Source organism: Capsicum annuum, chromosome 10, assembly GCF_002878395.1.
Source record: "Capsicum annuum cultivar UCD-10X-F1 chromosome 10, UCD10Xv1.1, whole genome shotgun sequence".
NCBI classification, from domain to species: Eukaryota; Viridiplantae; Streptophyta; class Magnoliopsida; order Solanales; family Solanaceae; genus Capsicum; species Capsicum annuum.
The window spans coordinates 26,491,825-26,505,812 of record NC_061120.1 but is presented as its reverse complement, the minus strand read 5'-3'; positions in this window follow the sequence as shown (position 1 = coordinate 26,505,812).

Here is a 13,988-nt window from a genome sequence, read left to right as displayed (position 1 = left end):
AACTTTATTTCAAATTTGCATTAAATGCACAAAATTGTCCAAACTCGTGAAACCCTTTTAACTTTTGAATGTCAAATACATCCCTTTTGATTTGGGCATTGGTTTTATTATTATTTTTTGGGTTTCGAATCGAGGATTTCAAGTCTAGATTCACATATAAATTCCCATGTTTTTACCTATTTGAGGACAAGTTTTTGATGAGGGAAAAGGGAAAGTAGTTTACAAAAACATAACACGCGATCTCATCTCCTATTCATCACACTCTCACTTTTTCATTATTTATGATTCCTATTGAATTTGAGTTCAAAGATCAAGTTCATTGTCAAAATAATTGGCAAAAAGTTCCTCGTTCGCTACCCAACACAAGGTATGAATTCGCCCTTTCGTCTCACTTTCATCTTCCTTCTTTCATACCACTTTGATTCCGTGGACATATTGTGTTGGTTTAATTTAGATAAAAATTTAAGTTATTGCCATTGATTCGAGAAAAGAAATCTTTGGGTGAATTTTGTCAAGTTTGTTAGCCATGGTATTTTCTTGAATTTTGGTAACTCAGTATAAATTTTTGATTCCATAAAATTATTGATTTCTGATAATATGTTTCCATAATAATGCGTCAATGACGTGTTTATTTCATTTTAATATTTTAGAAAATCTCCTGTTGAATTGGATTTTGAAAGACAAGTGTAGTTCAATTAGTTTATTTCAAGTGTTGGCTTTGGTTATTCTATCCTAATTTCAAACCTAAAAATAAATATTAATCTGGTCCTTCATTTGTTATACTTTGTTTGCACTTACGAATGATTTCATAGTTATGAAAATAATTATACTTTGACATATTACTTTAATGAACACTGGTTGATCTTTTCTTCCTTCCATTATAATGTTCTAGCTCACTATTAGTTTTTATCCTCTTCTGTTGTTTGTAATTGGGTAAACTATGAAAGATATCATGTGTCCTATCAAACGTCATCTCTGGCAATTCAACATTAAGAATCTTTTCCAACTATTGGGTTTAAAATTTTGAGTTCTAATAGTGCTTAGGTGAATTTAGAATGACTAGCATTTGTGACTAATTTCAAGTTGAGTCAAATGAAATAAATCTTGAGTATAAATATGTGAACCCTTACTTTCCTCCCATCCCCCCCCCCTCCGCTTGTCATTTGATCCATTTTGCTGGCAACTTTAAGAAATGTTGTTTCCCTTAGTTCGATTTCGATAATGAGTTCTTACTGATGTGGTAATCTACCCATGAATTTGCAAACTAGAATTCTAATGTTATGGCTTTCTCATCCCCTTTCTTTAAAATTGATTTCATATTTTACGTGGTTCTAAAATGGTGAATGGATTTGTATTCACAACATCCAAATCGAACTTTGGTTATGCCAAAATATGGCATCTACAAAGCCAATTTCTTTACTAAAGATAGGGAGATTTTTGTGCACGTAGCTTTCCAGCTTTTCATTTTTAAAACAATTATTTATTACATGTATGGAAAACATTATTGAACTAGCAGATACATCATGTGCTCGTAAATTGGTAAGCGTGAAGAACATGTAATCTTCCTGCTAGTAGTCATTTATTTGTTATCGATCTCATTTTATTCTTTTGACCACTTTGTGTGTATTAATTATCATGATGGAGTTTTGTACATAATATACTTCTCTGAGAGTCCCAAAAGGTTGGGTTATTGCATACATATTAACATCAAGGGGTGTTTTTCCAATTGAAATTGGGTTTAGCTAAATTATATGGGGTATAAACATTCACATGATTGAAGTGTGTATCATGATTCTGTGTGCTCTGTTTAGTCAAGTGGTCGAGTTCATAAGAAGAAACAAATAGAGTGATCTGCTCCTAGTAACTCTTGTTTAAGAATTCTCTGTTTTTCATTCTTACCTTATTAAATTATTTTATCTTTTCTAATCCATATCTTTTATTTTTCATGTAAACTCAGGAGTTAGAGTTTCGATTGTAACTCCATTTATACCCGAAGATCGAGTTAATGGCCATAACACAAGAGCTTGGGGATCAACGTCGCTAGGAGTTACTCCCTTCAAGAGGAACTTACAGTATCAAGCCCCTAACCTTCTTTATGTTAGCATTCATCTTGCTTACTAACCTTGTATTACTTTGAATATTTTTGTATGTGGCTTTGCTTGAAATTGATCAACTTTATTTTACTTATTTTCATTTAAATTTTGAATCCCTTAGCGTTGATTTTGTTATGCCAATTGCTTATTTATTTATCATCCGTAGGCATAACAAAGATACATGGTTAACCACTTATTTTACAATTTTTATCTGTGAATCACCCTTTTAAAAAAAAAATGAAAATCTTTGTTTTAAGTGAAATCTCAAATTAACAAAGAATGCATTTTTGAAAATGATTAAAATGGTTTGTGATAGCCTTCGTTTTCCAAATTATTAATCAATGAGTTTTATCATCTAAATCAAAACACATAAGAGACTACTAGTCAACCTGTAACACAACCTACATCCACAACAGGAGATGCAACGAGTAGTATTAGTAAAACACATATAGTGGTATCATACAACTTCATATAGAAACAACAAAAAACACATGACCACTCCGCATGATACTTCAATACCAGATTTCACATTCCACACTACATCTTTGGTTTCATAGAAGCTTTCAATTATGCCTTATTAGCTTAATTAACTAATTATGTTACAACTCACGATCCTATTTTTTCATAAGGAAATTCTACTATCTGTTAACTCTGTGAATATTATCTAGCCTGCGAGCTCTTATAATTCAACTCAAGGATTAACAGATAGATTTCAATATCTACATAAGGTTTATAAAATAAAAACTAAGAGCAAAATTAACCCAACAAATATATAATAGATACAATGTACCTATATAATTAACAACAGTCCATCTATCCTTTCAATAATTTAATAACAACCATAAAATTACAATCAAGATGCATATGCTACACAACCTAGATACTCATATAGAAGATAAACAATCCAACTATCGATTTACACAACAAACATTCTTGCAATCTCCCCAACAACCAAACCATTTGCAATAATGGAACGTATGTCATAAAATATATCATAATAGTTCCAACTCCATAATTACGTTAGTCACATCACAACATCAATTAGAAATACAGCAGGTAAATCAATCTTCACAGGTCATCATAGACCCTATAAACATAGTCACCCATCATAGTGTGAACCCAAATTCAAATAATTACCTTGACTACATATGTAATGTCTCTTTCTCTAAGCGTGTGTGTATTTATATAGTTTATCATCTCTATTTGGTCACTTCCTAAATTTAACATGCATGCTAAGAGTCTTGTTTTTGTCTAATAATCATGAATTATAGGGGACTTGGTAGTAGTAGTAGTAGTAGCAGTAGTAGCAACAGCAGCAGTAGCACAAGAAGCAACAACACCAGTAGCAGCAATAGCAGCAGTAATGGTAAGAGTAGTAGCAGCAGTAGGAGTAGTAGGAGAAGTAGGAGCACTAGGAGCAGTAGGAGCAGCTGCAGCAGTAATAGTAGCAGTATCAGTAGTAGTAAAAGGATCAATAGTAGGAGCAGGAGTAGGAGCACGAGTAGACGTATTAGAAAGAGTAGGACTAGTAGCAGTAGCAGTAGTAGCAGAAATAATAGTAGTAGTAGCAGCAACAACAGTAGCAGTAGAAGTAGGAGTAGTAGTAGGAGGAGTGGCGGCAGTGGCAGTGGTGGAGGTGCTGGTGGTAGTGGTGGTGTGGTGGTGGTGGTGATAATAAGTATACATAATCATACTATCATGCTATGTGATCCACCATAACCATATTTTTGTATTTTATGAATTATACTATGTATTGGGATATAACATAGTGTGCTGCATTTACACTTATACTTACAATCATCATATTCTGATTATGTTTGATAATCAACAATTTATTCAAACAAGTATCAACAACCAAACAGTCAAAAAATTATATAACATGTTTAAAGACTGTTGACACCTAATTTTTTCCCTCCACATTCCATATAAGTTATTGAATTTCTCAATTTTAAATATCTTTAAAATATTTATTTTGAGTTATTTTAAAATGAATTTCAAGCCTACCTTTTAAATTTAGGTAAAATTAATATATTTAGTGTTTAATTATACATGATTATATAATTATTAGTTAAACAAAATACTTTAGAATTTATTCAGAGTGAAAAGGTTGATTGAAAATTAAAAATACTGTACTTTTCTCAAGATCGATTGACTATAAGAAACTATTGACATAATTAGTTCCTTAATTTTAATTTTTTTTTATTATTATTATTGAAAAAAGAAATAAACTAAAGAAAAATTTTATTGAATATTTATTTTAAAATTATTTAATTTTGAGAGACTCATCAAATTAATTAAAAGATAATTTCGTCTTAATTCTGTCCAATTAATTCAATTGTGGTCATTTTTTATTAATATAAAATGGTTATAATTTTTAATTGGACTCCCTTGATTAACCTAATCTTTCCTTTTAATCCCAATATCTAGCCTACCAGCCCAAAATTCCTCCAAAATTAATCGGCCCAATTACATCACCCCAACAGCCTACAGCCTTCACCCCTTATATCTCCTTTTAAAAACCCACTAACAATAGCAACCCAATTTCCTTAACCTTTAACAACAACAAACCAGCGACATAATTCACTCATCGACCCAACCCAGCTCTAATTCCCTTTCCCCTTTACCTATCAACAATTCTCCAACAACTTACTAAAAAAACCAACCACAACAGAAAACAACATTATCGACAACAACAGCGAGAATCACTCCAACATTAATGTTATAATAGTAGCAAAGAACAACAACTTCAAATCATCACCAACTGTAGTCAAAATAGCCATTTCTAATTTTTACCCTTTTACCCCTCCGTGCGGGCAAGAATGGCTAAGAATTTCATCAACTTTTCCCTTTCTCAGATTATGTTCATCTATTTCCGATAAGAAACCAATATATACAAGGAATTTGAATTTGACATTCAACTTTTCAAATCCAAAACCATAAATTTTTCCTACCTAAATTCCCCTATAAATAGAGGTTGAAGGATAGAGAAAAGAGGGAGGATTTTTAGGGGAAAATTTAGAGGTTCGGGAGGTGCGTGCTTCTAACCTCATGCAATCAGAAATTATCGGCGAACTCACTCTAAAAATCAGATTATGTCAAAATTGTTGAACTCTAGCAAGGCTAATCAGAACTTCGGTGGTGAAAGTCTGTTTGATTAAGGCTTGTTGTCCCATTCGCTATTCGAAAAAAGGTAAACCCATCTTTCTCTTTTAATTTCTTTATAACTTATTCTTATCATTCTTAGTGTTAGTAATTTTCCTTCGTAAGTGTATTGATGATGGGATTATTCTATTGATGGTCCGGTTATTTGTTGTAGAAGGCGTGGAGGGCCATAGGTTTCATATGATGAAATTTCATGGTTTCTTTGTCATCGTATAGTAATTGAATTGATTCATGGATTTTATCATTGTAGTAGTATCATTTAGGTCGCATTATTGTTTACTATTTCTTTTTTCTGAATTGGTATGGGAATCTTGAATTCTAATTATTTTTACTTTTGTGCTCGCGGGATGGATATTGCTCAACATTACTTGAAATTTCTAAGACTCAAAATTGTGTTCTAATTCAGTTATTAGTGTGTTTTCGTGATAAAGATTCAAATTTTACTAGTTTATGTGGCTGCATCTGTAGCTTTATCTTATAGATGCAAGGTCTTCTCCCCCTTGAAATTATTTTTTTTAAGAAAATTGTTGAGTACTTCTCATTGTTATGTAGAGCTTGACAATTTTGAAATGTTTATCTATTGGTGTTTAAGTGCATTGATGGATTCAATGTTTATGTCTTTACTAGTTACGGAAATGATATAACTCAAGTTGTTGCTTTCAATTCGTTTCTTTTCCCTATGGCTTAGCCATGTCTGTATAGTATTTAAAGATGTTTTGTTACTGTTTTCTCTTAAATGTTGATTGTGTCTTCATAACTGGATAGAGTCTGACATTATGTTTTAAATCGTTTTAGTAGAAGGGTTGTTTTAGTGTCCCTCTTTATCTCTTATTTTAATTTTTTAATCAATTGAGAATTTTGATATATGCTTAATGACAATGGGAAGCAGTATCTTAGTGAAATTTATTTGATCATGAGTAAAAAGTAAATTTTTTTCTTAAATACATTTCGGCTATATGATTACTAAATGTGTGCTTGTTGGATTCATGTTTCAAATACACTTGTTCAGTTAAAATGTACAATTTCCAAGGGCATTTTACTTTTGATTTCCTACCAAACATATCCTTTTTGTACCTGTATATATGTTCTCTTAAAAATTCAACATGGAATGCTTCCTTGTTATTTCCTTCGTTAATTCTTGTTGGGATTCATTTATTAATTCTTATCTTTTCCTTTTGGCATGTGATATTGATCTGACTCCAATGGGACTCCGTACCTCAACATTTATCCGGAACCAAGTCCCAAGTATCCTAAAAGTCCAAATGAACTAAAACTCCGGAGGATCAAGGTCGTATGAAAGATATACATCAGATATATGGTGCATATTAGATAAACGAAGTTGATTATATAGGATGACTAAAATATGTGTGTATATGACCAATATATGGTCAAGTATACATTTGATATTCAAAAAAGCAGGAAAAAAGGGGCTAGTATACCTGAGGTATATAATGCAGGAAAATGTATTGAATTCTATAATTCAAAGCCCAAAGCTCTAATTAAGGGCCCAACTTCAATTCTTCTATTCAAATTTTGAAATTTATAAGTTTTCTTTGTTTATTTGTACTAACATTGTAAAAGTCACGACCAGAGACTAACCCCTAGTTGTAACACAGTGCTTAGAACCATAAGTAATCCCAAGCTAATCCATGATCTGGCATACTACTTGAGAAACTGATTTAAATTGTATGAACACTAAATTTTCTAAGCGGAAACATGATCTTGAGAAATTTTGAATAAATGTAAATTTGATAAAGTTTAGACCATGATACAACTGAAGAAAGAAACTCAAATTACATGTAATGACTCTGACTGACTATCTATGAAGCCTCCATTATACTGACTGTAGAGGACTGGGACATGCTTCCAACTACCAAAAACCAATACACAAGAGCGATTACAATACAGTACATGAACTACAACTAACTGGAGTTCTTAAAATAAGAGAAATCATCACCTGCTGGTCGAGAGTTGAGAACTGCCTGATCCTAGTGAATGAGCTATATCTGTTACCTATATTATGAAGGATGCATCCGCCAATGCATATACGTGGTCAGTACGTTGGAATGTACTGAGTATATGGAGAAATACACTAAATCATGAAAATTATTAAAACTGAAGAATACATTATTTACTGAAACATATATTTAAAATAGGATTATATATGAAAACTGTAAGTGGTAGTGAGATTTATAAATCAAGAGCCGAAAATAATTTTGTAAACTGGAAAGCGGTAGAAATATAATTACTGTATATAAATCTCATGTAAAGAAGAACATGATATAAAACCAAATTGAGGATCATGTATGGATACTGAGCATGAAAACATGAACATGTAAAATGAATGCAAGACCAAGAAAAGCATGTACTAACATAATCTGTTTAACTGATGTCTGAATTCTTGATTATGTAAACCTAAACTCACATACTCTGAATACTGAACTTGAGACTGTGGGAGCTAGCTATAACTGATATGTCCCAATCTGAGCTAATGGGGTCTAACTTATAATCCCAGTTAGATGGGCATTGATACCTTGATAGGGGTACCAATACATGACTGATAATGTGGATCCACAAGGCTAATGTTCCAAAGGACATGGGTGCCATGCGTAACTAACAGGGACCCTTCATAATCTATGGTGGTGCCGTAAGTTTGGAACTTAGGGAATACTACTAACGACTCATACCTAATTGATGGGCGAACCACGATCCCTGCGTTTACTCGATGCTAAGTGTTACTACGAACCGAATGACACTGGTATTATTATTCATTCCACATAATATGGTGTTGTACTTATATATGCTAAGCATGAACGTGGTAATCTGTATGTGATAATAAAATTATGGTCTGACTGATTTGTTACTTGTAAATGGATTTATGTATAAACACATTGGTATTAGGTGTTCATAACCTGCCAACACTAAATGATCACAAAAATATGATAATAATTCTTAAAACAGTGATATGAAATCATAGTTCAAAGACCCAAAACATGAGACATGTAAATAATTGAGTGACAAACATGAACTTGAACATGGGGATGAGTTAAACTTGAGAAAATAACATACTTACATGATTGAATTCATAACTTGAAGATTTGACATGGAATCACTTGAATAGAACATGATTAATTAAAATTTAAAGTATTAAATAAACTAGTTTACATGGGAACACATATTGACATGGATTGAATTAACATTACTAAGAAAAACAAGGATTAAAATACAAAAGTTGCATGGATAATTTCATAAAATAAGATAAAATTCAAACTTTTAAACAAAAAGAAGGTTTATAGGATGAATGGGTGGAAAGAAACCATTGATGAATACCTTAATACATCAAGTTTCTTGACTTGTGAAGAAAGTTTGAATCTTGAGATTTGATGGATTAATTTTAGGTAAGAAACCCTAATCTTGATGTTCTTGAAGATGGGAGGAGAGAATATGTTGTTATTTGATTGAAAAAAAGGGGAAAATAACTCCTGTTTATGTTTTTAAGTCATGTGTTGGGATTTTAAAGAGGATAAAAGACCAAAAAAATCATAGGAACCTTCTGGTAATCATTTTGAAGCTGTCCTGGAGTTTTAGGTCATGAATCGTATGTTCTGGGTACGAGTCGTACCTTGAGTCCTCACCAGGAACTCAAATTTCAACCCCTATTGCTGTGGGTACGACTCTTCTTAATGAATCGTATGATCTGCTTATGAGTAGTATGGTCTTCTTATGAGTCATATCTGTGAGTCATAACCACTGACAGTTTTGACGGTGCTTTAGTAATTGGCCATAAATTTTCACCCCGATATCGAATTAAGGTGAAATTTGTATTGTTGAAAACATAATTAAATTACATATCTATTGGTGGGTATTTAGCTCATAAATTCTTCATGTACAAAAATCTCATTTGAAGATGACTATAGCTTTATACATCTCGAGAATTTAGTTGCTATGGGAAGTTTTGACTTGACTATAAGTTAGGAGCTAGTGAGGATCTTACTATAGGTCTGAGTCACTTGTAAGACTCCCAAAACATGAGACTTGATTCTTGGATCCTTCACTGATTAGGATACGATTCATATCTTCTGACTCATAACAAGTCATTACGAATTGTAGCCACCACTCATAACTTGGACAGAAACTTAGAGAAACTAGGCTACTAACCTTACTACTTATCTTCATACGACTCGCATCGTAATCTTACAACTCTTAAGGGTTAAGTTATACCTAAAATAGAACGTCAACCATTTCATGCTGTTTTGGATATGACTGCAACATACGACTCATATGTTGTGTGTATGACTTAAGGAAAAGAGTCATACATTGCACAGTGATCTTGAAACGCGGGGTATTACAATATCTCCCCCTTGGGATCATTAATCCCCCGAATGATATTGACTTTGATGAAATGCAATGGAAAGAATAAGATGATATGCGAAACACTTATGAGCTGAATCATGACTTAATATATATATCTGAAAATGATTCAAGATGCATGGACTGAGATGAATTCATAATTTGCATTGATGCGAATATTTTACCTCATGGAATATCCATAATGATGAGACTTAGGATAGCAAGACTATATGGAAGGATGGAAAACCATATGATTTTATCTGTCTGATTGCTAAATTGAATTGCTGGCTATATGGACTGAATCATACAAAAAGTTTATATTTAACTGGAGTATTTTACAACACTTTTCTAATAAGTTCTAATAACATTAGGGAGATAGTTGAATACGGAATCCCAATATGGCTGTGACTTTGTAACATGGAACATAGGCCTATAAACATAAGCTAGGATATAATTACTAGGCCTTAGGCAATGCAACTGCTAACTTTCAAGATTATCCATACTTCTCAAATACTCTCTCAACTATACTTTTCCATTAAATACCGTACTCATTTGACTCAACTTATAATTCTCACATAGGTATATATAACTATGATAGCCAAAGACTGAGTTGAACTACGTACTCTCGCCATGTTCAAGCCTAACATGAAATTACAAAGTGCAACACATAACACCGTAATACTAGTCTAAACCATGAATTTGATACCCCAAGCATGTTTCACATTTTTTATCTTAAGAATAATATTCCTCTTACCACTTCAACAACTAAATTCAATCTCTTACTAGGAATTCACTAATGCACTATGCATTTATCCACATATATACAAACATGACATTCAAGTCTATCAGTATAACCACATATAAACTTTTGGTTAACCAACCCACCTAGGAACTTTTACCACATTCTCAAATATCTCATGTCAATAACAACTCCCATGCACTATCCCCAATAAAACACACAAAATTCTTAAATAACCATAACATATATCAAAATCTTTATAACAATCTTCCATCAACCATATAGCCTTGTATAAAACAAGCATACAACTTTCTCAACTAGAAATATTTACTCTCTCCCATCTAAACCATTGATCATTAATTTTTCATCACCACTATGTTAACATTAATGAGAGGTCACTAAAAGGTTAAAACATGAAGACCTGAAGCAAGAAAGAATACTATCTATAACTTTTACACTTAACTGAGGCTTGAGGAATAAAGTATCAAAGGCGCGGATTCATTAAAGATATCAAAAATAAGGACACACATGACATAATCTGAATTTTGCTGGTCATTAAGAGCACACCATGAGTTATAAAAACTGAGCATTCTATAAAGCATTCGTAAATGAGCCATGAATTGCATGACCTGAGTTTGAAATTCATAAATTTTTTGAACATGATTCATACTGTTGAGTGAATTGGAACTCCTCATACTAAAAATTGGGAATGTACATGATCTTATGGCAAATACATGAATATGAACTATGATCATGGAGGTAACTTGTATTGCATGAGTAGATGTCGCGATGATTGAAGTATAAATTTTCACACTAAAATAAGAATGGTCCACGTATCTTCCTCCCCTACTTCCATTCTATAATACACTGGCATCACTACAAGAAAATGAGATCCTAACTTATCAACTAAAGTGTACTCTCTAAGCACACTGATTTTAAGAAAACTTTGAAATAATACAATCCCATATAACCTTGGATACACCTCTAGATCATACCCACATCATCACACTTAATTTTAAATCAATAAAATTAAATACTTGCATACACTATTTCAAGCCTACTGGTTAACCTTTTAGACAATTTGTCCCTTGGATACAAAATCTACTAAATCCAGACATCCCTACATTACTGCTGCTAAACTTCTAGGTTCATACTTCTAACTCTAGATCATTTGCTATCATAGGATTTTGATAGCACATTTGACGTAGGCTCAATGCACAACTTTCTTGAATGAGAATGAACACTTTCAAAGTTTAGAACATAAGAGCACTGATGGGTTCCTTTTAAAACCACATCCAATCCCATAACTTTCTGTGGGGACTGTTTGGGAAAACTCTATTAGTAGGAATTTAAACTTGACTATTTCTTGTTATGTCAAAACTAAGGCAGAGTTGGAATGAATGGAAAAAGACAAGAATCTATATAATTTTCTTAGAGAACATCTCTACAGCACAATCTCAGATTTGGAAAAAGGGAAACATTTCCTAAATTCCCTGTATTCTCTAGAAGAAAAGTATAGACGTCTCCGTATTGTTCCGCAAGCTCTACTAGACACAGCTTCATAGATGACTTAGGAAACTTGAAGCTTCTGCTCTGGTACCAATATTGTCACGACTCGAGACTACCCCCTAGTAGTAATATGGTGATTGGAACTAAAAGTGATCCCAAGCTAACCCATGATCTGGCATACTGCCTAAGAAACTTATTTAATTTTATAAAAACTAAATTTTCTTTGCAGAAACATAGTCATGAGAAAGTTTGAATAAATGTAAATCGGATAAAGTTTACATGAGGATAAAACTGAAGAAAGAAACTTGAATTACATGTAATGACTGACTATCTATCCATGAAGCCTCTACTATACTAAATGTAGGAAGCTGGGACATGGCTGCAACTACCATAAATCAATACATAAGAATGATCACAATACAGTACATGAACTAAAACTGACTGGAATTCTCAAAATAAGAGAACTCATCACTTGTTGGCTGAGAACTGAGAACTTCCTGACCATTATGTATGAGCAATACCTGGTACCTACATTATGAAGGATGTATCCACAAATGCATATATGTGGTTAGTATGTTGGAATGTACTGAGTATATGGAGACATGCACTAAATCATGGAAATCTTTAAAACATGCTTTAAAACTGAGGACATATGTTATTTACAAAAAAAATATATTTAAAACATGACAATATGTGAAAACTGTAAGTCATGGTGAGATTTATGAATCATGAGCTGAAAATAATTCTTTAAATTGAAAAGTAGTAGAAACATGAAAACTGTGTGTAAATCTCATTCAAAGCTGAACATGCTGTAAAACTGAATTGAGGATCATGTATGGATACTGAGCATGAAAACATAAACATATAAAATGAATGCAAGACCATGTAAAGTATGTACTAATATGATCTGAATAGCTTAATAACTGATGCTTTAATACTTGGTCATCAAACCTGAACTAACATACTCTGAAAATTGAACTGAAACTGTGGGAGCTAGCTATAAATGACATGCACTAATCTGAGCTATTGGGGTCCAACTTGTATCCCCAATTGGATGGGTGTTGATACTTTGCAAAGGGTACCAATACATAACTGACAATGTGGATCCACAAGGATAATATCTCGAAGGATGAGGGTTTCATGCCTAACTAATAGGAACCCATCATAATATACAGTGGCATCGTAGGTCTAGAACTTAGGGACTGATACTAATGACTCATGCCTAATTGATGGGAGAGCCGGCATCTCTATGTCCACTCGGTGCTAAGTGTTACTCCCAAATGAATGACACTGGTAATTTTATTCATTTAAAATAATATGGTACTGTACTGATATATGCTTAGCATGAACATGGTAATCATAATGTGATAATAAAATCATGGCTAGATTGACTTGTTACTTATAAATGAAATTATGTTAAAATACATATGTAACGGGTATTCATAACCCACTAGCACTGAATAATCACAATGATACAATAATAATGCTTAAAAGAAATGTATGAAATCATAGTTCAAAGACCCAAAATATGAGAAACTTTAATGATTGAGTCATTTGCATGAACTTGAACATGGGGATGAGTTAAACTTGACAGGAAAACATACTAACATGACTTAATTCATAACTTGAAGATTTGACATGGAATCAATTTAATAGAACATGAGTAATTGAAATATAAAGAATGAAATAAACTAGTTGAACAAAAAAATGTTAAAATCCATACTTGAACAAAAAAGGTATTTTGGGAACTCAATGGGTGGAAGGAACCTATTAATGAATACCCACATACATGAAGTTTCTTGACTTGTGAAGAAAGTTTGAATCTTGAAACTTGAATGATGAATTTTGAGTGAGGAACCCTAATCTTGATGTTCTTGAAGATGGGAGGAGATAATATTTTGTTTATTTATTGAAAAAGTTGGGAAAATGTAGTCTCTTTATGTTTTTAAGTCGTGGGTTGGGAGTTTAAAGAGGAAAAAAGACCAAACAAACCTTAGGAACCTTCTAGAAATCATTTGGAAGTCGTCACCAGGAATACAAATTTCGACCCCTACTATTGTGGGTACGGCTCCACCTGAAGACTCGTATGATCTATTTATAATTCATACCAGTGAGTCTTAACCAGTCTTAACCAC